Source organism: Hyaena hyaena, unplaced genomic scaffold (genome assembly GCF_003009895.1).
Source record: "Hyaena hyaena isolate Hyena2069 unplaced genomic scaffold, ASM300989v1 scaffold_405, whole genome shotgun sequence".
NCBI classification, from domain to species: Eukaryota; Metazoa; Chordata; class Mammalia; order Carnivora; family Hyaenidae; genus Hyaena; species Hyaena hyaena.
Window position 1 is genome coordinate 88,396 of NW_024081039.1, and position 23,997 is coordinate 112,392.

General features: G+C 45.4%; 1 protein-coding gene across 1 annotated transcript in view; it reads left to right on the forward strand.

Annotated features, from left to right (window-relative positions):
* ZDHHC14 (zinc finger DHHC-type palmitoyltransferase 14) overlaps window positions 1-23,997 on the forward strand; it is a 223,008-nt gene that overhangs the window by 77,423 nt on the left and 121,588 nt on the right. The gene's annotated exons all lie outside the window — the stretch shown is intronic.

A 23,997-nucleotide genomic window follows, 5' to 3' on the forward strand; every position in this document is an offset into this window, starting at 1 on the left:
TACAGCACAGGCGCTCCGCAACACGGCAGTGCCAGGTGCGCCAGGGAGGGCAGCAGCACAGTGTATGTATATTTCCTTTCAGAAAGTTCTGGCAATGTAGTGAGAGTGAGTACTGAGAGTTCCGAGGGCAGGGTCAAGGGATTGTTGGCACCCAGGAGGCAGGCATCCTGGGCCCTTCACAGTAGCACCAAAGTGAACTTCATGCCCTTAGAGATCTTTGTCGCCTTGAGCACTGCTTCACTGAAACCTTCCTCAGGAATTGTGAGCCATGGACTGTTTCCAAAGGTGGGGAGCTGGCTTTCCCAGTGGGATTGGCTGCTTTTTGTACAGTGTGTTAGGGGAGGGGTGTGTCCCAGAGATCCATCCACCCTCCTGAGCAGTCAGCCACCATCTCCTGAGCAGTCAGCCACATGGTGCATGTGAAATCGGGTGTAGATGCACCTGAATTCATGGTTTCTGATCCTGAGCTGAGACATCAGGGTTCAGACCTGAACAAGGGCCCATCAGAAGGCATCTGCCCTACCTCCTACCGAGTCCTTTGTCCACATGGCTGCTTATAGTCTTGGCACTTAATACATTTCAGAAGCAGTGCTGGAATTTGCTGCTTCTTTTTTATTTTTCAAAAAGATAATGTTGTCACTTAAACGCTTTTTAAAGTGTTGCTATAGGCAATGTCTGTCTTCTTTATCAAAGCCCCACAGTGGCCACAGCCTGAGCTGGTAACTAAGAAAGGGTCTGTTGGGAAAGTCATCACAGGATTGCCTGTGGACAACTTAAAAGGCTATGTGCACGTGTGCATATGTAGGTGTGCGAACATATGTATATAGTGTGTGTATGCACTTCCGTCCAAGTGTGTGACCACGCATGTGTGACGTGTTTGCGTGCACACGTGTCTGTGCACATTCCCAAGCACTCGTGGCTGGGGACACAGTCTGGCAGGAGGACCGAAGGGCAATGACACTGTTGGTTTCTTTACACACAGCAGGCTGCCTGCCGCTCTGTTTATTTTCCTGGAGCTGAGGCTGCCTTCCCTGCATGGAAGGCCTGCGGGGCCAGGACCGCCCACCTGCCATTGCTTTTCTTTCCTTTTGCTTTTGGTGGGTTTTTTTTTTTTTTTTTTTAAAATCTCCATCAGCCCTGAGTCTAGTCGTGCTTCAGTGTTAAGGGATTGGCACTTGTTAGCACTTGCAAGATCTTCCTCAAGCCACTGATGTTCGCCACTAGCTACATTTGGGACTCAAGACTCAAGCAAGTGGTTCCTAATGGCAGTCACTTATGGGCATCAAAGGGCCACGTATGTGGCCATTGAGCTTCTCAGGGTGGCAGGGAAATGACGGGGGGGGGGAGGTTGACAGACACCCTGAAAAGAATGGTTGCTGGACTCGGTGCCTGTGGATAAAGGCTGGCAAAGCTCTAAAGACAAATGAGTTACAACTCACAGAAGACGTAAAAGGAATTAGAACCATCTTAGTTGCTGAGAGCCTGTTTCCATATGTGACGTTGGCTGGCCCAACAGCTGCCACAGCTCTGCAGACCTGTACCCCGCCTCTCCTGATGTCCCTTCCAACCCCAGGGCCAATCCCAAAACTTTTGCCTGTTCTCACACTTCTCACATGGCTCTGTTTCAGTTTTTAGAATCTACCTCAACATTTATCTCCTGGAACCTTGGACATAAGCCAGAGAAGCCTTGCCTTTGTGGCCCCCCGACGCTATTCTGGTCATTCTGGTGGTTTCCATAGAGAATTCTAGACCCGTGCTCTGTGATCAGTGCTGTCTTTCCACCCTGATGGCCTGGGCCCTTCCCTCCACGTGGGGGACATAGAATGGGAGAAATACTACAAGCTACACCGCAGCCGGTGTAAGCAGGTCTGGACGGGTGACAGACGTGACCTTGGAGCCACGTGGAAACCGCCCTGTTGCTGGGTTGGGGCTCCAGCACCCAGCACTGCCTCCTGTGCTCACACGCCATTCTGAGGGCTGACGCACGGTGAACGTATTCTGGTAACAGTGGGCGCATCAGCCATCCCAGAATCCTAGGCAAACGTGGAGTTGTTTTTTGTTTTCCTTCCTCAAGTATGGGGAGCCACACTCAGCAAAGTAGCAAGTGAGTTTCAGTCCTGTTTTTTATATTTCATTTACCCAATCCTGATGTTAAAAATATGGTAAGGTCTTCAAGTTAGAAGCCAAGAGACCAAGTTTGATATTTAGTTTTTTAGGTCTGTATGTATGCATGCATGCATGCTTTCGAAGCACTTATAGGGAATAATACCCGATTTTAATAAGCCCGAAGGTAAGTAGGGCATTGCATGGAAAAATCAAGGTACTTGTCTTATTTGAATCCTTATCTTAAGATGCTCGGTAAGTGTGTGCTGAACAGCTGCATCTGCAAGTAGTCCAGAGAGATGAGCTCATGGGAAGAGAGGGCTTCAATGAGATCATTTTCTAAAAGGCACAGGCTTGGTTGGTCTAGGAGCATAACTGCCTTTACACAGATTTTAGAAGTAATGCAAACTGCCCGCTGATGGTTCAGAACCACCCATGTCCCAGGTGACCAGCGGGTAAAGGCCTTGGAGCCAGAAGACTTGAGTCCCAGTCTCAGCTCTGGCCCTCAGGAGCTGGTGGCCCTGGGCACGTCCCTTCCCCCTTGGCTCTTCCCCTGTGAAAGGAAAGGATTCAGCTTGTTTGCTTCACCAGACAGACAGCTACAGATTGCCTGCTGGAGACTGTCGCTTTGCTAGGTTCTGGGAATAAAAAGTTGACCAACTGGTCACTGCCCCCAAGGAACATGAAGTCCTGTTGAGAAAGAAGAATAACAAAACCAGCAATTAGAGCGCAGCGGAGAGTGAATGGTTGTCTGAGATGCTTTGGTGGCGCAGAGGTGGGCGCTGAAGAAATGGGAGTATCGTTCAGAAAAGCTTCTCTTGCAGCGGCCCAGTGGTACTTGGGCCACGTTGAGGGGAAGGACAGGGCATTTGCAGGACAAGAGATGATTTCCAAGGTCACTTCCAGGTCTAAAGTGTTGAGTCTAATTGAAGTGTGTGATCTTTGCAGAACTCTGGCTGGGTGGGTTTCCCTTTCCATCCAGCTGTGTCCTGGCCCGGAGCGGTGGCCCATGAGAGTCCCTTCCCCATCCTGACTGGATGGAGGAACCTGCGGGAAGTCTCAGCTGTCATTCCCCGTGGATTCCTGCCGTGTGCACTTTGGCTGTCCATGCTTCTAGGTCTTTCTTCCCCAGCTGTCATGGCATAAAGGTTCTTCTGGATCATATCAAGTTAGAGATTACCTGGTAGTCTTAGTTTATGCAAGGAACGAGTTCCAGAAGATTTCATATGACTTAAAACACATAGTTTGAGACTAGTTTTTCCATGGAAATAAGCATATAGAAAGGGGGATGTGATCTTCAAAGACATAAATATACAACCCTTAAAGGATATTTTTGCTGGTTTTGAGCAAAATGTTTGAAAAGCATAGTAATACACACATAATAAAAGTGTTTTACAATAGCGAACTTGCTTGCCAAAGTGATTAAATTTCTAGTGTTTTCCAACATCAACCTCTTAATGATTGCGTAAATGACATTTCTATAGGATGTTTTTCAAAGGTTTTAAATTATAATAACAGTAGATATTTAAATGACAACACAATAGTCACTAAAATCACTTCTCTGTGTTCTGAGACATGAAAGTAAAGCGTTGGTCATTAGGAAGCTGGTACAAAGGACAGCTGGTGTTTCCATTTATCTGGGGCAGTAGCTCTGAATATTAGTACTTAAGAGAATTGGGACAATAGTGTAGCATTGTTGACCATTCACTTCCTGCCAACTTTGAAAGATCTGGTTCTTTAATTTTTTTAATGTTTATTTATTTTTGAGAGAAAGAGAGAGAGAGAGACAGAGCACGAGCAGGGAAGGGGTAGAGAGAGAGGGAGACACAGGATCCAAAGCAGGCTCCAGGCTCTGAGCTGTCAGCACAGTGCCCGACGCAGAGCTCGAAACCACGACCTGTGAGATCAAGACCTGAGCCCAAGTCGGACGCCTAGCTGACTGAGCCACCCAGGCGCCCTATGAAATGATCTCGTTCTTGATTATTTTTTAAATTTAGATGTTTGCGCCTAAAATGAAGCTTTATTAATACTCCTATAACCTTACTATTTCAAATTCACATAAATTCAAGTCTATGTAAAATATACTTGCATTCTGTTTGCCAATGTGTCTGTGAATCAGTGGAGGAGAGTAAGACAAAATGGGACGCCTGGTGGCTCAGTCAGTGAAGCGTCCGACTTGGGCTCAGGTCATGATCTTGCGGATTGTGGGTTTGAGCCCTGCTTTGGGCTCTATGCTGACAGCTCAGAACCTGGAGCCTGCTTCAGATTCCGTGTCTCCCTTTCTCTCTGACTGTCCCCCACTCACACACACACACTCTCTCTCTTTCTTTCTCTCTCAACAATAAATATGCATTAAAAAAGACAAAATGTACATGCAGATATGTATTTCAAACCATGGAATGTTGAACTGAAAGTCTCATCTGGGGAGGACAGCCAGTCTAACTTCTTCTATAGATGGAGAAGTGGGGACGCAGGTATGTAGAGTCAGGAGGTCAGATAGTGAGTCAGATCTTTTTTGTTTGGGATTATGAATTGGAGTCAGGCATTTTAGCTAACTCTGAAGTTGCAGTAGTGTAGCTCAGTGCCCGTGTAGTGTGGCTCAGAAAATTCTGGAGATCAGCCTTGAGTAAGGCATTGCTGTGTCTTCCTCTCTGAACCTTAGCTTTAGAGCAAGAGACTTCTTAGGGATAAGGAGAAGCTAGTCTGTTTCCTGGAAAGATGGAAATCAGGAGCAGTAGGGGAGGGAAGGTGCAGACCCTGAAATCTTCAGCCACACCTCTCCCCTACCCCTAGCACTTGAGCAGCTTTGACTCATTGAAGGTTGACCACATCAGGATTCCCAGTCCGTAGTGAGGAATGCTTGTTTCAGAAACCCCTAGCCCCAGAATAGAGGGCAGCCTTTGAGATGGTTGTCTTAATTAACCTAATTAAGCTGTAAATTGCCAGAATATGTAACAAATTGCATTTGAAAAGCCACAAAGCTGGCTGTACAAAGATACTGAGCTTTGGCATGAATTAGTCCTAGGTTTGCCCTTTGAACTCACTGCTTAGATGACCTTTGACAAGTTGCTTATTGGCTCCATCTCCGTATCTAGTGCAAAACCCACCACAGAATTGTTGGGAAAAGTCAATGCTGCCTTTGTTTCAGGTACCTGGACCTACCCATTCAGTACATTCCTTCCAGCCTTTATAAACGCAAATATTATGTCAAAAGCCAAACAGATAAAAATGGCTTTCACAACTAAAAATGAGAAATTCCACCATCAGATAGAGTCTAGACTTAATCCCTAATCTCACGTTGAATTCAAACATTATCGAGAAACTGGTAAATGTGTGTTCACCAACAGGAATGGATCTGACAACGTGACACTGGTTTTCACACCAGATCTTTCATAAATGTGTGAGGGGAAGTGAGATCTGGCCCCTCCACCCCTCATTTTCTCTGATCTTAGGGAAATAACTGGTGTAGGAAATCCAGGAGTGTACTTCCTGGTGCTATGGATTTTAAGGAAATTATTTCTTTTCTGGTCTCAAAAAAAAGTTACCAAAACCATTTTTAATGAGCTTATTTTTATTATTTATTGTTACTTTTTAAAGTAATTTTTAAATGATTTTTAGAAGTATGCTCAATATAAATTGCATTTTTCTTTTCTTCCCTTCCATTTCCTTTCCTTTCCTCCACCCACCTACTTCCTTGTCTCCATACAGAACAGGTTAAAAAAAGAAGAGGCCTTCGCCCATTGGGCTCTGAGCACTAGTGTCCAGACTGCCTCCTGGGGGGAGGTGCTGCTGTCTGTCCCTCCAAGAGCAGGCTGGAGAATGGTTCCGCCTCTCTCTCCCAGTCTCTCTTGCTCTCTCTCACTCTCTCTCTCTTACTCTCTCTCTCTCTCTCTTTCTCTCTCTCTCTCTCTCTCTCGCCTTGGGGGCATTTGTCGATGTGACTCTACATATGGTATTTTCAAGTTGCCTTTCTTTGATTGCTAGTGGGGTTGATGCCATTTTAATTTCTGTGTTAAGGTCCTTCCCTGCCCCTTGGGGGGCCATCTGCTTTGTTTTGTTTTATGGTTTATGTAATCAGTGATGTGTGATTTAAAATGCCTTTCTCAGTTCATCTGTATCCACAGTGTATTAATGGAAGCCCTTGGTCTTCAGCCTGTGGTGTCCTTTTCGGTCTTCATTGCCACTGACATTCTTTCTTCTTTTGGTGTCATTGTGAGGGTTCTGACAGGGGTCCTAGGAGGAGGGAAATCACACGTGTCTGGTCAGCAGCTGTGCCGACCCCACCAAAAACACTTCTGACTTTTATTTTTATGCCTCTCACAGAAATATCAAACCACGGGCACATACAAGTTGGCATAGCCTGATTGCAGAGAGAATGTTCTTTAAACTCATTAAAAAACAAAGACTCACTGGTAAATGTTTATCTCTTACAATTTTATCTAAAAGGTGGAAATATTTCCTTAGGAAACAAAAAGGAGGTAAATGAGATGTTTGGTAGCGCGTAGCACACCATTAACGAAATGCAGGGGGTAAATACGCAGACTTACGAGGACCGTTAGGAAAGCCGACCGGTTTATTTGTGCTCACTTCACAAACCTCACTTCTGTTCATTTGGAATCTCTTACTAGGTACCAGTTTTCTAGCTCCTTGGCTGAATTTTTAAGGTCTCTTCTGTGACATATGGTCGTACATAAACATATGTCTTCCCTTTCCATAGTTATTCCTTATATCTTTTTCTACATATTGAAAAGTCAGATTTGGGGGGCCACTGGTTTTGTAAAATTTTCACATCCCCTTGAACACAGTCATTTAGATCATGAAGCACTAACTCAAGCTTTAGTTAGTGATAGAATCCAACTAATGAATTTGTAAGTTCTCCCTGCCCTCCAGAGCGATCCCTGTAGACCACTCGGCTAGTCAGACAACATCACAAGTAGAAAGGATGTTCAGGATTTATTCCACTAAGTGATCCTGTTCTATTCACTGTAGGAAGAAGGATATTCCATTTTATTTGGCAGATGTAATTTCTGAATGTACTGTGTGCCTGATGAAGCCATGCGTGGCTGTTGCTCTATAACAATTAACCCAGAATTTAGTAGCTTAGAGCAACAAGCATTTATTCTTTTGTAGTGTTTGGGGCAGTAATCCAGTGCAGCTTAGCCATGTCCTTTGGTTCAGGGTGTCCCATGGGGCTGCAGTCATCTCCCAGTTTAACTGGGGGAGGATCTGTATCTAAGCTCATGCACATGCCCATTGGCCAGGGGCCACCTTCGCGAGCCTTGTCCCAGGAGCCTGTCCATAGACAGTTCAGCACGGCCTCCTAGCAAGAGTGCAAGAGAAAGTGAGCGAGAACTCACTTGTAACCTAATCTTGGAAGTGATAACCCATCACTTTTGTCATTTTCTAGAAGGGTCTGAATACCTGGGGGCAGGGATCAGTGGATCCATCCACTATGGCTACCTCCCATACTGTGAAAGGACTTGTTTCCATGGTGTTTCAATTAAAAGGACTCGGGGCGTCAGAAGGCATGAACATAGTGCCTCCTCTAGTCCCAGTGCTGCTGAGTGGCTGTGGGGAGAGTGGTGTTTACTGTCAGCTAAACCCACAGGGCCGGTTACTGGTTTCATGCTGCTGCCCCTTTCTCCACCACACTCCTTTCTTTCACAGATGGCTCACTCACCCTCTCTTCCGGTGGCTTCCAATCACTTTTCTTCTTGAGTTCCTCTCTGAGCTTTGAAGCCAAACTTCTTCCCAACTCACTGGCCTCTGAAACAAACACATAACTTTCGTGGGCTTTTCCTTTAAGCTGCAGGGAAGCCACGGAACTCACCTGAAACAAGGTATAACAAGGAAGGGTGGAAAAGTACCAGAAATCCACACAAGTGCAGGACTAGCTCTTGTAAGAGGAAAGAAATAATATTTAGGGAGTACCGAATGTATACCCAGAGGCTTTGCTAAAGGTCTTCCGAATGTTAACTCGTCAGTTCTCAAACCAACACTAAGTGGGGCTGTCATTACCTATAATTGACCATTGTTCCAACTGAGAACACAGGGAAACTAAAACTCAGCAAGAATAGGTAACTTCTTCAAGTTCATAGAGTCAGTGCCAGGTTTAAGATTTGAAGCCAGTTGGTTTGAGTCCAGTGCCTATGGCCTTCCCACACACCATGGAACTTGTCAGGTGGCCCTCTGGACCCACTGCCCAGATTCTGGTGTGAAAGTGAGTCAGGTTCTTGTCTTCACTGTCAGTCTACTTGGTCTTGTCAGGGGGAAGTTCTCAGACTCCAGACAAGGCTAGGGATAAGGTGGTACCCTCCACAGTCTCTTCCAGTACTTTCTTCATACTCTTGGATTTGCCCTGGGCTATTTTTCTTCTTCACAGAGGTGGTATTTTATCATTTAGAAGTCTGGCCCACCCTCAGCCTCATGAATGAGGAAGGAGCTTCACTACCTGCTCCCACATTGGCACCAGTCTTGGTGGCCTTCTTTCCTCCCCACTTCAGAATGGGTGAACCTGGGGAGCCTGGGTGACTCGGTTGAGCATCGGACTCTTGATTTCAGAATGGGTGAACCCGTCTTCCACTGGACTTATGCATATGCAAGAAGTGTTTGTTGGGAAGGCTGTTTCCACTCTCCAGACCTAGAGGCAGAGCAGAATTATTGAGCAACTGCTGGAGCACGGACTTGGTGGCCTCGAACGTGGGCAGACATTAGCTTAACTGCCGCATCATGGAGAGGTCCAAGCGCATGGGGAGGGAATGGTGGCTGGGGAGCGCTGCGGCACTTGGACACATGTTTGACACCACGGAAATGTACTTCTGTGTAGTTACATGGCTCTGTATTTCTCTTCCTAAAAGTAGTAGTTTGTAATACTTTTGGGGCACAAACCATTTAAAGAATCTGTGCATCTTCTCCCAGCAGACTGGGAAACCCATAGGCTCCAGATTAAGATGTGGCCTAAAGTAAGGCGTGGCCTCTTCTCTCATTGCTGGGAGCCTGCTGGAGTCTCAGCCCAGTCCTCTCCTAGAAGGTGACCTGAAGGCAGGTTCCCATGGACAGGGCTGGCTGCCTCAGAGCCCCGATCCCCTCCCAGACCTGCAACTCCTCTTGTCTACTTTTTTTTTTTTTAAGTTTATTTATTTTAAGAGAGAGAGAGAGCACACTCATGCAAGTGGGGGAGGGTTCGAGAGACAGGGAGAGAGAGAATCCCAAGCAGATGCTGCCCTGTCAGCTCAGAGCCTGACTTGGGGCTCTATCTCACAACCCACAAGAGCATGACCTTAGCCAAAATCAAGAGTTGAGACATTTAGCTGAATGAGCCACCCAGGTACCCCTCATGTGTACTCATAAGGAGAGGCTGACTTCTCAGCTCATTTGTAAAACAGCAGCGATTGATACTCTTTGGTTCAGTTTACCCATTTTCCTAGGTTCTGACCCACATGCCCGATTCAATAACTCTTCCCTTTAACAAAGCATTTTTGCAAAGCTTGCCGCTATATTTAGCCAATGTCAAAATCTTGTCCTCTTGCTCAGGGCAAACACATTCCTCCGAGGGAAGAAAGGAGGGGCAAAGCCCTAACTGATGGAAACTACTGCTGGAAAAAGTCTTCAAGAACTGTCCAGAATGAGCATTATAGCCACAAAATTTTGCCCCTGAGGACTTAGGCACAGCTAGAGCATTAAGGGCCAGCTCGGTGGACCTCCGCGGCTTGACATCTCAGGGGTTCACAAGGGCTGAAGACATGAAGTGGGTTTCCTTGGGAATCACATGGCCCCTCTCTCAGGCAGTTGTCTCTGGAAATGTAAAAGATCCTGCACAGAGCTTGGCGGTTCTTTGGACTCCGCTCATTCTGCTGACTGTTTAAACCAGCTGGATGATGCCTGGCAGGAGCCCCAGTTGAATGACAACTTAGCCCTGTGGGAGGCGCCATCTGATCTTTCCCCCTGTCTGTCCGTTGTACCGTTCTCCAGCCTTCCCGCTGGATTCCCCGGCTTTGCCATCTGCTTGGCAAAATTCAGGGAATGCGCAGCAGTTATTTGATTTATTGTGCTTTTCATGACAGTAACATCTTCCAAACATTCCATGCGGATAGCCAGGCTGACTTCCTTTGCCTAACCCCCGGCTGCTGGGCTCTCATCAAACACACTTTTCCCAGATGCTGTTCCACCATTATCCCGTAAGGTGATTGTCCTGATTTTCCCTAGAACTAATAAACACTATTTGCCTTTTGACCTCCTCCTTTAGGAAATTAATAGTCACGTTTGCCACTGGGCAGTGCTCAGGAACTTGTTTATGTAAAAATGAGCTGAAAAGACCTTTATCTCAGAAGTGTGTGGCTTAGGGGCGCCTGGGTGGCTTAGTCGGTTGGGCGTCCGACTTTCGCTTGGGTCATGATCTCGTGGTTCGTGGGTTCGAGCCCCGCGTCGGGCTCTGTGCTGACTGCCGGCTCAGAGCCTGGAGCCTGTTTCAGTCTGTGACTCCCTCTCACTCTGACCCTCCCCTGCTCACGCTCTCTCTCTCTCTCTTCTAGAAATAAATAAAAATATTAAAAAAAAAAAAAAAAAAAGAAGTGTGTGGCTTAAAAGAAAACTCCAGTAGAGAGACAGTCTGAACGTTTAGACGCAGAAGAATGGACGGGGGGCTGGCCAAGGCATTGATTGCTCAGAGTGATAATTTTCAGGTTTTTTCCAATGGGTTCAAAGAGTTTCCTAAAAAGTATATCACTATACCCAGTAGTATCTAGTAAAGATACCCCCTCCAGGCTTCTAGATGTTACCTGGCACCTTCCACCTATTCTCACATGAAGTTCCTTGTCTCTCCTGCTTGGCAGGAATGTAATCAGAGCAATATTTTCTGTTACTATGGCTTCTATTGAAGTGGGGGCTTTGGACTCTCTGCATCCCACCCTCTTCTCATAAGAAGCAAGTTACTCCTTGAGCATAGCCTGGGAATTTTTGGAAGCGTCTCTTTTTTTTCATAAATGAGAGTTTTGCTTAACATTGCACTCATCAGGTCCCCAGAAGCAAGACTAACCAATGCCATGTTTGTATGACCTAACTTTAGAAATAGCAAGAGTGGTCTTCACTGTTCAGCGTCAAACTTTATTTAAGAGGGACTCTGGGGATACGAGCTCTGCTCTGTGTAGAACGGAATTGAGAAGCAGAGCCTGAGGGCAGCCTTCTTGACCTTGGAGCCCAAAGGTGTTCTTCCTCATTAGTCTTCACTGAAGCTCAGGGTGTGGCCTAAGCTGTTAAACATCTGTATGTCCCTGGAGGCACAGAAACCAAAATGTGGCCTGCACCCCTTCCCTGTGCTCCACGTGTTAGGGGCTCTGACTCTCCATCTCTCACAGCCACCCCCCGCCCTTCCTTGGATGCATCTTCCCAGGATTTCACCCCGCAGGTCGGGGCTCCAGCCCGCGCTCATAGCAGTTGGGATCCTGTGGTTGGGTGTCTTTCTGGCAGATCTCTGACTCGTTCCCTTTCCTGCCCATCTGCTGGTGATCCATCATTGAAGGTGCTGTCTCTCATGACACCTGGGCCCTGTCTTTTCCCCAGACTGGGCAAGGCACCCTCAGGCGAAATCAAGTTTCAGGTTTTCTAGGGATTCTTAATTACATAGAATGAGGGTAATTGAGATCATTATAAAAAGGTGAAAACAGGTACAACTGTTACTATATTTTACTAAGAAAATGTAGAGGGTGCAGATCAGAGCTGATGATTGCCGGGGGTTTCTGAGGGAGGGGAGATGGGCGAATTAGGTGAAGGGGATTAAGAAGTGCAGCCTTCCAGTTATACAATAAATAAGACGTGGACATGTACAGAATATGGAATATAGTCAATATTTCAACGACTTTGGTGACACATGGTAACTAGGCTTGTGGAGATCATTTTGTAATATATATAAATATCAAATCGCTATGTTTTATACCTGAAATGAATATAATATTGAATGTCAATAATGATTTAATTAAAAAAAAAGAAATGCAGACCTTATTGTGGTATAATTGAGAGAACGTGCTGTGAGCACAAGGGCTTTGAAGACAGCCACATATGATTTGAATTCTCATTCTGGATTCCATCATAGCTGGATGTCTGCAGTCAAATTAGTGACCCTTGTATGACTTAGTTTCCTAGTTTATAAAGTGGTCTCAATAATAATGCCAAGGTCATCAACTTTTTGTAGAGTTCATGAAATATACTGTGTGAAACTGCTTGAAGTGTAGATTATCGATCAACAACTGGGAATTTCTGTCCTTTTCCTAAAGTCCCCCTGTCTGCTGCCTGTTACTTTAAAAAGTTTTTTTTAATGTTTATTTTATTTTTGAGAGAGAGAGAGAGCAAGCATGAGCAGAGGAGGGGCGGAGAGAGAGGGAGACAGGATCAGAAGCAGGCTTTCAGCACAGAGCCCAGTGTGGGGCTTGAAATCACAAATCATGAGATCATGACCTGAGCTGAAGTTGGCACTTAACCGACCGAGCCACCCAGGCACCTTACTGCCTATTATTTTAAAAACTGTGTGACCACATCTACGTACCTTGGAAGGGCGGTCTTTCTCTCTGTATCTCTCTGATTTGACCTTGCCTTCTAATGGACTGGATAATTACATGGTAGGAATCCGCCTACCATCAGGGAAGAGAAATGCCTTTATTTTATTTTATTTTATTTTTTTAGTGCAAAAGCACTATGAAAATAGAACAGTCAATAGCATGGGCAGTGTTTAAGGGGGCAAAAGGAATCATTTGTTAATGAATATTATGCCCCTTTAGACATTTAATTTTGTTCATTTTTTATTTCATTTTGTTTTTATTTCTACCAAATATGTGCTTCTGAAGTTTTTACCCAAAGGCCACCAACCTGATGTCAGAGGGTTCATGTGCCTGTTAATTTGCTCACCTTATTTTGTTTTTATTCCTTTCCTTTCGGGAATATAATTTTTTTTTCCCTTAAATACATGTGTAGCTTTTTTCTTCTCTATTCAAAAACACCATGTTTCCATTTTGTGTAAGTTATCGTCTACTTTTTCAAATAATGGTGTCTCTGCCATTGCAAATGATATTGTCCTGTGAGTTTATGAGTGAAGTAGCATGGACATCCGAACTCACATGCATCTCTGTCCGAATGATCGGCTGCTATCATCCACGTCTAAGACGTTTATGATGAGTATATGAAAAATCAAATCCTCAACTCCTCTTCAATCTTAGAGAAATATTATAAAGGAAGTTTATGTGGTAATTCCTCCTCTGCAAAAGGAAGTAGGTGGGACTCCTTCTCCCCCAGGAAGAGGGGAAAAGCAGCCATGATGTCTAGGTGAGGAGAGCTTTATTTAGCAGGGCAGGAGAGAGCTGTCAGCTGAAGTCCGGAATACACTGAGATGGGGGTCTGCTCACATTCATGCCCGGTTTCTTTAACTTTTCAACTGCCTGATGGTCTTTGCTATAAATCGCCTTGCAACTCACCACCCACAGTGTGGACCCACATCTCTCACGTCTGCTCTGAGGATTCTATTTCATGCAATTCAGTAAATATTTGTGGAGTAGCAGCCCGGCAGCAGGAAGTGTCTGGGGTGCTGGGGATACAGCAGTGACTCAGCGACCTGCAAAGACCGCTTCTTGTTGTCCTTGCCCTTGCAGTGGAGTCCAGTCTAGGTAGGTCTAGGAAGGCCCCACCTTATCACTTGGCAGTCAACCAAGGAAGGCCTGGACACAGTAAGTACAGTGAAGGGTTTTGTGACCCTGTGTTCTTGCTGATGCCATTCCTCTTTGCCGATCTAACTTTGGTTTAGCCATCAATACCCTTTCCAGAAAGCCTTCTCTGATCCCATCCAGGCTAACAACGCCGGTCCCCTTCAGCGTTTGCTCAGTACACTCTTTGTACCCCTGTCACCAAACTTGCTGTTGTGTTTGTAGTCAACTGCTTTGGAGTCTGTCTCTCCTATTAGAATGTGAGCCCCCTGAGGGGTGTGTAGGTAGCTCAGTAGGTTAGGCATCTGACTTCGGCTCAGGTCATGATCTCGTGGTTCGTGAGTTCAAGTCCCGCGTCGGGCTCTGTGATGACAGTTCAGATCCTGGAGCCTGCTTGTGTGTGTCTCTCTCCCAAAAAAGGAATAAATATTTTAAAAAAATGTGAGCCCTTGAGAGCAAATATCTTGTCTTGATCTTCTTGTATCCCTGGCATTCTGCCTAGTGTGTTGGCATGTAGTATGTGCTCAGTAAAAAGTGTGAGGAGCAATTGGATGAAGGAAGGAATGATGCTTGGTGACATCAGACATCCACAGTATCCACAGTACCTTCTCTCCATCTGTAATAACTTTCCAAAACTCACATTAAGGCCAAACGTTTCTGAGGTAATCTTCTGCATAACACCCAAGACCACTTCTTCATAGCACTAGCTTTTGGACACTGAAAGGAAAGGACTTTGCTCAGTGTGATGGGTGGGGGCAGGGGGCACAGTCTGCAAGAGACACCTCAGTTATTGTGTGTGAAACTATGTTCACTGCTTGAACAAACCTAGGAGGGCAGACAGAGGCCCTGGGGGTGGGGTCGCTGAAAACCAAAGCGCTGGGAACAACAGCTAGCGGGAGGGAGGAGAGAACAGACCATGTAAACAACAATTACATGCTGAGTGGTACCAGCAGCACCATGCCCACACAGGACCACGTCCCAGCAGAGAGCATGATGTCCGCCAGTGTCTCGGGACAGAGGAGAAGGCTCATTGATATTAAGTGTGCAGTCTAAAACAGGGCAGAGAATTCTCATCCCCAAAATGTTTTCCTGAACATATATAATGATTAAACTAATTTGTACTTAGTTGAAAGTGTCTCTGCATTGAATAGTCCATTCGGCCATGATGCTCATCCCGGAGCTGTCCAGTACTCAGGGTCAACGCGATGAACATGGCCACTGTTTGAGAAGTTTAATTTGTGCAGCTTTTCATCCTGAAGTCCTCCTTCCCCATCCCGCCGTCCTTGGACCCAGCCCCAACCCAAGGAAAGGAAAAGAGACCCTACAATGAGTCCGAGACCCAGACCTCCATAAAGGTGTCCACGTCTCGGCATGTGTGGCCATGCACCTTGGGCCTCCTTCTCAGCTGTCTCCTTGGGCTTGGCGTTGCTTTTAATTGTGACATAAGAGCACCAGGGTGTAGTTGTCTGTGCTGTTAATATCTAAATGTCCAGTTTAAGATGGAAACCCACAAGGGTAGCTAAATGAAAACTTTCTCCTGTCACATGCCTGTGAGAAAATGTGCAGACCAGAGATAGAAGATAACTCGAGTTTTGTGTCTTTAAATATATGATACTCTGCACCTCGCCACATGCTAGGTGGCGAGATCTAATTACAGACACCTGCACAAATCTGGGGCTTCAGCCCTCTGAGGTGTTGAGCTAATCCGGCATATGCATTGCTGCCAAGCGTCTTCTTTATTGATACTTGATTTTTTTGAAAGCAGAGACAGATTTTAATATTTGGCAATCCGTTCCCCCTTTGTTTTTGGTTCAATGAGAATTTATACGTTTATTTTTAATCATATATTTTCCACTGCAAAAATAAGCCCTGTTTAATTAAGAAAATTTAGAAACTACCACAAAGGACATATGCTCCACAAAATCACCCTCATATCTTTCACCGTGGATAATGAGGTAATGTTTTAGGGCATAGTCTTTCCTTTGTGAATATAAATGTGCGTTTGAATCAAAAATGGAATCATCTCGCGTCTACCTTATATCCCGTGTGTTTTAGATGCCTATTCAGTTCATGCAACAAATATTTATTCCAGGCCCGCTATGTGCTAGACTCAATTGTAGGCGCTGTGGCTTGTGTCTGGGAACCAGGCAGGCAGAATTCCTCATGGCTTTGAGTCTTTCTCTAGTGGGAGAGTCAGACAGTGAAGAAGTGAGTATGTACAGTATGTGGGCCAAGCAGGGTTAAGTGACAGAAGGGAAAATAAAGCCTGGAAAGGGCCAGGAGTGCGGGCGTGTTGGTGGTAGGAGGGCTGGGAGTTTACCCAGTGCGGTCATAGAAGGATCTGCTGAGAAAGTGATGTTTGAGCAAAGACTTAGAGGAGGTGGGACAGCTCTGTGGCTCTCTGTGGGATGGCTTCTAGGTGGAGGGCACTGCACAGGCGAGAACCCAGGCAGCCAGGACTGGAGGGTCGCAGGAACCACACATGATTGTGAGGAGGGAGCAGAGTGTGAAACAGGCAGGGAGGAGATGAGGTGGAAGGTAACAAGCCAGTGCAGTAGATGCCAGAGGGGCAAAAGGACCCAACAGCTTTCACAGCATGGCTCTTACTGATGGGATAGACGGTGGGGGATGGGCCTAGAAGTGGGGGAGGGGGGAGGGAGGTACGCCTGGAAAATGTTACTTTGGTAGGTGTCAAGGTGATACTGGGCCACAAACCTCAGACCCCTCTGAGTAAAAAAGCAATTCAGAAAAGTGTGAAGATGTGTTAGGATTCCTTCACCAGTTTATTCTGTTCACATTAAAAAAAATAGATGCACAATAGTGATACATGATTTTAAAACTGCTGTCTAGGGGTGCCCAGGGGGCTCAGTCGGTTAAGCATCCGACTTTGGCTCAAGTCATGATCTCGTGGTTTGTGGGTTTGAGCCCCCAATGGGCTCTGTGCTGACAGTTCAGAGCTCAGAGCCTGCTTCAGATTCTGTGTCTCCCTCTCTCTGCCCCAACCCCACTCACACTCTATTTCTCTCTCTCTGAAAAATAAATAAACATTTTTTTAAAAACATGCTATCTAAATAAGTCTAAAATAGCTTTGTCAATCCGTGTACAATACAGGTTCCAAGTGATTAGAGAGTATTGCCTTATTTGGCACATTCTTCCCTCAATGAGTCATCTTAAAATGTTGGCACCTTAGGTTTGATGAAGTACAGAATTATGAATAGAGCCTTAGTCCTGCTGAGACTTCTGTACAGAATTGCCAAAATGGAGTTGGAGCAGACACCCCTTCATGTGTGACACATGGTCTGAGCAACCACACTTAGCATTCTATTTAGGGCTGGGGCAAACGTGGTCTTTCCTCTGCCCACTCTTTCGAAGCCCCCAGTCCCAATCTCAGCAAGTCCCAGGGCGGGAGCCTTTCTGTATGGGCATCCCTGGTCCTGCCACTTCTCATGGGTCCGGGATGCACTGAAAGCAAGGTGATGGCCTTACCATGGCCAAATAGCTCAACGGCTACACTCCATCCGAGGTGTTGGCCCTACTGTGACCAAATAGCTCAACGGCTACACTCCATCCGAGGTGTTGGCCCTACTGTGACCAAATAGCTCAACGGCTACACTCCACTACCGTGGCCAAATAGCTCAATGGTCACACTCCATCTGAAAATGGACACAGTCATCTGAGTTAGGACTCTAATGGAAAATCTGGGATGTATGGTCGCCATGCCTAAGTAATCACATTAGGTATTAAAGAGTCAGTCTTGGGGCAGAGAAATACTGGCTTTCCTCCCTGCAGTTCACACACTAGCCTGAACCCTTTGGCTTCCTGGAATTTTCAGTCAAATTCAAAAATCACTTGGCAAAAACTTTGAAATGCCGCCATCCTCCTAAACAGCTCTCGCACTTTCTCGGCAGTGGATGGGTATGTTGGGCTGTTTACGTGCTGTGAGTTGAAAGCTGTATTTTTGACTCCGGATTCCCAGGTTCCGTGGCTATCATTGGACCTACCTGGGTGGTCTGGGAGGCCCTGAGTTTAGAATAATGACACTTGATTTTGTCACACAGGAGCTATATAGGCTTCAGGCAAGACTGTGCTGTTTGGGGACATGCCTGCATTGACCACGCCCAGCTGGGAGAAACAGATTCCTAAGCAACTGTCCTCTCCTGAGTCCTTGAGCTTCGCCTGCCCCCTGAACGGTTTACAAATGTCTGTGGAGTTCTGCTCTCACCCAGCAGGACTTTCTCTCTGGGTTTGAAAGTTCCTCCCAGTTTTCTTTTGATCTGTTTCCCCTTCTTTCCCTGGATCCATTTATTTAAATTCCTTCCTTCCAGGGGCACCTGGGTGGCTCAGTGTGTTAAGCAGCCCACTCTTGATCTCGGTTCAGGTCATGACCTTAAGATTCGTGAGTTCCGGCCCCACATCAGGATGTGTGCTGACAGTGCAGAGCCTGCTTGGGATTCTCCCCAACTCTGCCCCTCCCCTACTCTTCTCTTTCTCTCTCTCTCTCTCTCTCTCTCTCAAAATAAATAAACTACAAGTTAAAAAAAATTCCTTCATTCCAGATCGTATTCATAGATTCATCATTATGGTCAATTAGTAAGAAGGGGGCACTTTTCAAACACTGGAGGTGTCTTACAGGGAAATGGTACTCTCGGGGGCTTTATGAAATCATCACTGTTTCCCCCATTCTAGAGTTGTGAGTGGACGTTATTTCTGAATCCACTTTTTCTCTCTTTGTCTCTAGATAATGTGCTTATCTTTGGCCTATAGTGGTACATTTATTTCTAAGTGTGTGATTAAAGGACACATCATACAATTAATGGTGTTTATGTCCCTGCCTATAAATGAAAAATACATTTATTTTACAATGACTCATGTGAAAAGGAGAAAGATCATTTTTATTATAACCCTCCCAACCTCTACTCCTCACAAGGCTACTCTGTTATTATTTCAGACATGTGAGTCATTGGCTTAGATTATTTCATTTTATGATCATTTGCCTTAACTATCTATTACCGAAAGGCATTGCAACCAAGATTCTGGAATTTAAAATAATAGGTTAACTTTGTGATTTCTGAAACATAGAAACATCTTTTGTTAGAGTACGGCATTACGGATGTGAGGCCACCTCCCCCTCCTGTATAAACTTCAAGTGCATGCCTCATTTCTGTGTGTAAAGCATCATGAACCTGGTGTTTATATTTCCATGTATACAGGACAGAACACGAAGATCAGATGTGGGCCATGTTGTGGTCAGGGGTCATGAGCCTCAATTAACAGGATTTTTTTCTGTATGTGTATCCATTTGCAGGCAAAAAAATTTAAAAGATGACACAAATTGTTTTGAGATGGGAAAAGATTCTCTACTTTTTGTTCCAAAGCCCACTTGGTTTTAATGTCTCTGCTACATCATGTTAATGTTTTGTTTTGTTTTTCGTTTTAAGTAAAGCTAATCTTCCCCCTAAGAATGTCCTGTGGAAAAACAGAGACCTGGCTACCCAATAATGAAATCCAGATTTCCTATCTGAAATGTTTCAGAAATTAATTTAGTCCAAGGAGTCTCATCCAAGGAATCAGTTTTATCTCAAATTCTAACCTATGAGCCAGTCTCCAAATATGAATGCAGAGTTAATGATGGTATTGATTCTGGGATGTCGGTATCTGTTTTTTGGTTAAAAAAAAGAAAAAAAAATCATAATTAATGACAAAACACACTGATTACATAGTCTCAGATAACCTAGCATCCAGACAATAGTTCCACATTTCACGGATAAACATCAAAACAGAATTAATTATTTTTTGTAAAGTTTTGGGAAGATTGCTAGTAGAAGGTAAAATATTCCTCCTAATCTTTTTGGCGATGCTACATTTTCTTACCTTTACCCGGAAGGCAGCGACACTTCCTGCTAGGTATTCGGTCATCACACCCAGAGTCTAACAGCCCCCACTGATGTGCACTGTAGGGAGGGGGGCACCTTAATGACTTTTTATCATGTTAGCATTTCCTTTGTCTGGTGCTAAATTAGCTCATTTCTTTCATGTTATGAAAATGCATGCTTTCTGATTATTTTTTCCCCCTCCTGCCACTTTCCCATTGAGCTTTATGAAGATTAAGATGCTCGTAGCCTGTTTTCCACAGGCCCTGGGTTGTATGTAGGTCACAAGTCTTCAGACGGAAAAAGGACTCCATTTGGTGTTTATATCTTTGACAGCTGCATCATCGTCTTGTATCACATCCAGGCCCTCAGGGGAAGGAGTCTTCCTCCTCACAGATGGCGTTTAGAATTGGAGATCCCAGCCGCAGTTGCTCAGAAATGTGAAGGAGCCATTTTCAAGTTGTCTGAGCTCAGGCTAAGAATCTGCTTGGCCGCTTGCAGTGCTTGGGCTATGAAGCCATGCCGGGGCATGGCTGGGGTTTCCCATTAGTCTTGCCTTCTTCCGGATGTCAAGTGATCACTGTCGTGGGCAGGGCCTTTACCTGAAGGACTACAGGTGTTCTCTGCTTTTTCTGAACAGCTGTTTGAAGGTGCCTGGGTAGCACTGATCTCATCGTTTGCTTAGGGGCGTGAATTCTGCTGCTTTGTATAAAGAGCATTGTCCAAAATTTCAAAGACAAACTAGACATTGTTCTTTGTCACACAGAGGCTGGTTGGACAGGGGGACTGTCACGAGCACCTAGTATTGTACAAAGTTGTACCAACATAAGGCGCTTTGTCTGCTAGGACTTTAGAGCATGGCCGGGGAGAGGTTAGAGGTTCTAGTTAATGCTCACAGGATGCATACATATTGCACACTCAACTCGGTGAACCAGGGAGAATCTACTCCTTCTCTTGGCCAGAGAAACCTCCTGGACAGGGCTTAGCACCTGTTTGAAGCAAGTTTCCTACAGCATTCTTAAGCTTGTACCTAGCAGGCTTAAAAGATAGAAAAATGAGTTCTAAACACAAGATGCATTGTTGATGTTGAGAGTGTTGCTGATTTGACTTTCCTCCTCTTTTATAAAATTCACTTGAATGGGGCTCACTCATTCAGCCACTTAGCAAGTATTTTCCGGTCACCTGCCCTATGGGAAGCATTGTGCTGGGTGTTGTGAAGGACACAGCAAGGAGCAGGGCCAAGTGTTGCCTTCCAGGACCTCCAGTCCAGTCAGGTGCGTGGGACACATCCACCAACACCCCAAGCACCACAGAGAGGAACAAACAAAATATTACAGAGGCTCAGGAAAAGAAGCCATCACTTCTGCTTGGGGTTGAGCCAAGAAAAATTTTCACAAAGTCTTTATAGGAACTTGAACGTTGGGTGTCAGGGCATTCAAGCCACAAGGGCTGTGTGAGCAGATGCCTGGGAAGGTTGAGAGGTCATGGATGCCTGAGAAGGAACATGAACTGAACTTGCAGGAAAAGAGGAGTCATTGCAGGCTTTGGAGCAGAGATGCGTGGTCTAGAGCTGACAGGTGGTTAGGGCAGATTCAAGTGGGGGCCTGACAGGCAGAGGGCTGAGATGGCATTCCAGCTGTCCCCCAGGCCGGAGAAGCTGAGGAATACAGTGCGTGGGAGTTACTCCCACGGTGCCTGCAAGAATGGAGAGGGGCAAAGTGAGGCAGAAGAGTGGGCCTTGGGCAGGAAGAAGGCCGCCTTTTTCCTAGGAAGAGGGAGGGATGACACAGTGCCCATGGGGCAGTACGCTGAGGTTCCCACGGGGGCTTCTGAGAAACTCACAGACTCAAGAGAGAGTCCCCCACCTCCCACATCTGAGGCGGGGGGGGCAAAAGTGCAAAGCCGCCTTGCAACGGGGCTTTTCAAACCAACACTCCCCGGTCCCTCTTCCTGCTCCGCATCCTTTCTTCTCCAGCCACCAGTGGCTAGAAATGACCCTTGGCCCAGTTAGAGGTCTCCATCATTAACTGGGATTGCCACATTTTTAATTACTTAAACAAGACATTTGCTACTTACAGTGACCAAAGGACTTCCTGTCACCTTCATCTCATGACCAGAAAAGTCAGGGGACCAGCCTGAGTTTTTACCCAGGGTTAGGAGCAGTAGCAGGTTTCAAAGGAAGACCAGAAAAGTTGTATTTCAGATTCGTGAGTGACCCCTCACAGTTAGCCTTGGCAGTAGGGGCCACTCACTTGCCAACAAGACTCTTCTTGTTCCTCCTCTCCTGGGCAGGTCATAACTAATCTACACCCAAGTGCAAATAACTCAGACCACAAGGTACTGTCTCTGGGATGAGAATGTGCCAAGGGACAGAATACTCAGGTTGAAGACCGTGATCTCTAATTGTCACACATTAGCAAACTAGGGCAGCAGATGTCCTCGGTGAGAGATGGGGAGAAGCAGGCGGAGGCTATGGGAAACTCCAGAGCTGTCAGCCTGGAGAAGTGGGCGGCCCTTAAAGTTAACAGTCCCCCATGCAGTGGACTTGGGACAACATGAAGCCGTTTAGGATGTGGGGTACTCACTGACTACATCTCGTTCTATGGAGGCAACCTCTGGAACTTAGAGCAGGCATCCTTTGAGGTCAACTAAGTAGCATTTCAGACCTAAAAGGGAAAGACAGATATGCCATAACCTAAGATCTACTAAACTACCTCCACAGGGGCTTTCTGACAGCACTGAAGTATCCTTCATCCTTGGAGAAGACAAATGGAACTAAATAAACCATAGCCCGCAATACCCATGGTGGGTCACATCCTCCTGAGCAGTCTGCCCCATCATATTGTCCTGCTGTGCCCTGGGTGCTGCTGTGTAACAACTCTTCCAACTGTTTCTTATTCAAGCTCTTTAGTAAGAAAGAGGAGAAATGGTGACCTGTTTTATTCTCTGCCATTATTCAAATAGGCATCCTTCTGTTGAATTTGGAACTTAAATTATGGAAAATCATATTCTACACAATTAATCATTTCCCTAACCATTTTGTAACAAGAATATATACGGATGCCTGAGTGGCTCAGTTGGTTAAGCATCTGATGCTTGATTTCGGCTCAGATCATGATCTCATAGTTTGTGGGTCTGAGCCCCATGTCCGGCTCTGTGCTGATAGCATGCAGCTTGCTTGAAATTCTCTCTCTCTCTCTGCCCCTCCCCTGCTTGCTCTCTCTCTCTGTCTCTCCAAAATAAATAAACATTAAACAAAGAATATGCACACGCGTGCACACACACACACAGTCCACCTAGAGTAGATTCTTTTATACTAAAGTAAGTATTTTAGAGCTACAGATTCAGAGGGGCACATGCACCCCAGTGTTTACAGAAGCATTATCAACAATAGCCAAATTATAGAAAGAGCGCAAGTGTTGTGATAAATGGACAAAGAAGAAGTGGTGTGTGTGTGTGTAATATTACTCAACCATCAAAAAGAATGAAATCTTGCCATTTGCAATGATGTGGATGGAGCTAGACTGTATTATGCTAAGTTAAATAAGTCAGCCAGAGAAAGACAAATACCATATGATTTCACTCATGTGTGGACTTTAAGAAACAAAACAGATGAATATAGGGGAAGGAGGGGAAAAGAGAGAGGGAAGCAAACAATAAGAGACTCTTAACTCTAGAGAACAAACTGAGGGTTGCTGGACGGGAGGTGGGTGGGGAGATGGACTCAGTGGAAGATGGGCATTAAGGAGGGCACTTGTTATGATGAGCATCGGTTGTTATATGTAAGTGATGAATCACTAAATTCTACTCCTGAAACCAATATGATTATATATGTTAACTAACTAGAATTGAAATAAAAATTTGAAAAGAAAAAAATAAATATTGTAGGGCAAATGTAAATAAATTGAATCTATTAGTACCAGGGCCAGTTTTATGCCTTTGATATGGACTGTGTTTGTTTCTGATTGTGCTACATCAGCACATTTTCAAGGCTTAATACAATGGTAAGGTTGTTTTTTATAAGACAATAAGTATAACCAAGATAATGTCATACTTTATGACACAGATACCTTTTAATGACCCTCTAGAGTTTGAGTTCCTTGCTTTTAACTCCAGTATAATATCACAGCCAGAGATTTAATCAATAGACTTGCAGTAATCGATCTTTATTACCAGCCTTTCATAGAAGTTCCATGTCATCATCAAACACGGACTTAGTCTAAACAATGCAATAGGCACACCCTGGGGGGCACCTATCCCCGAAGCCCACCACACCCCACCATATCGTAGAGCTGGGATTCAGCCCCATACGAACATTTGGATTCCAAATTTGATTCGGT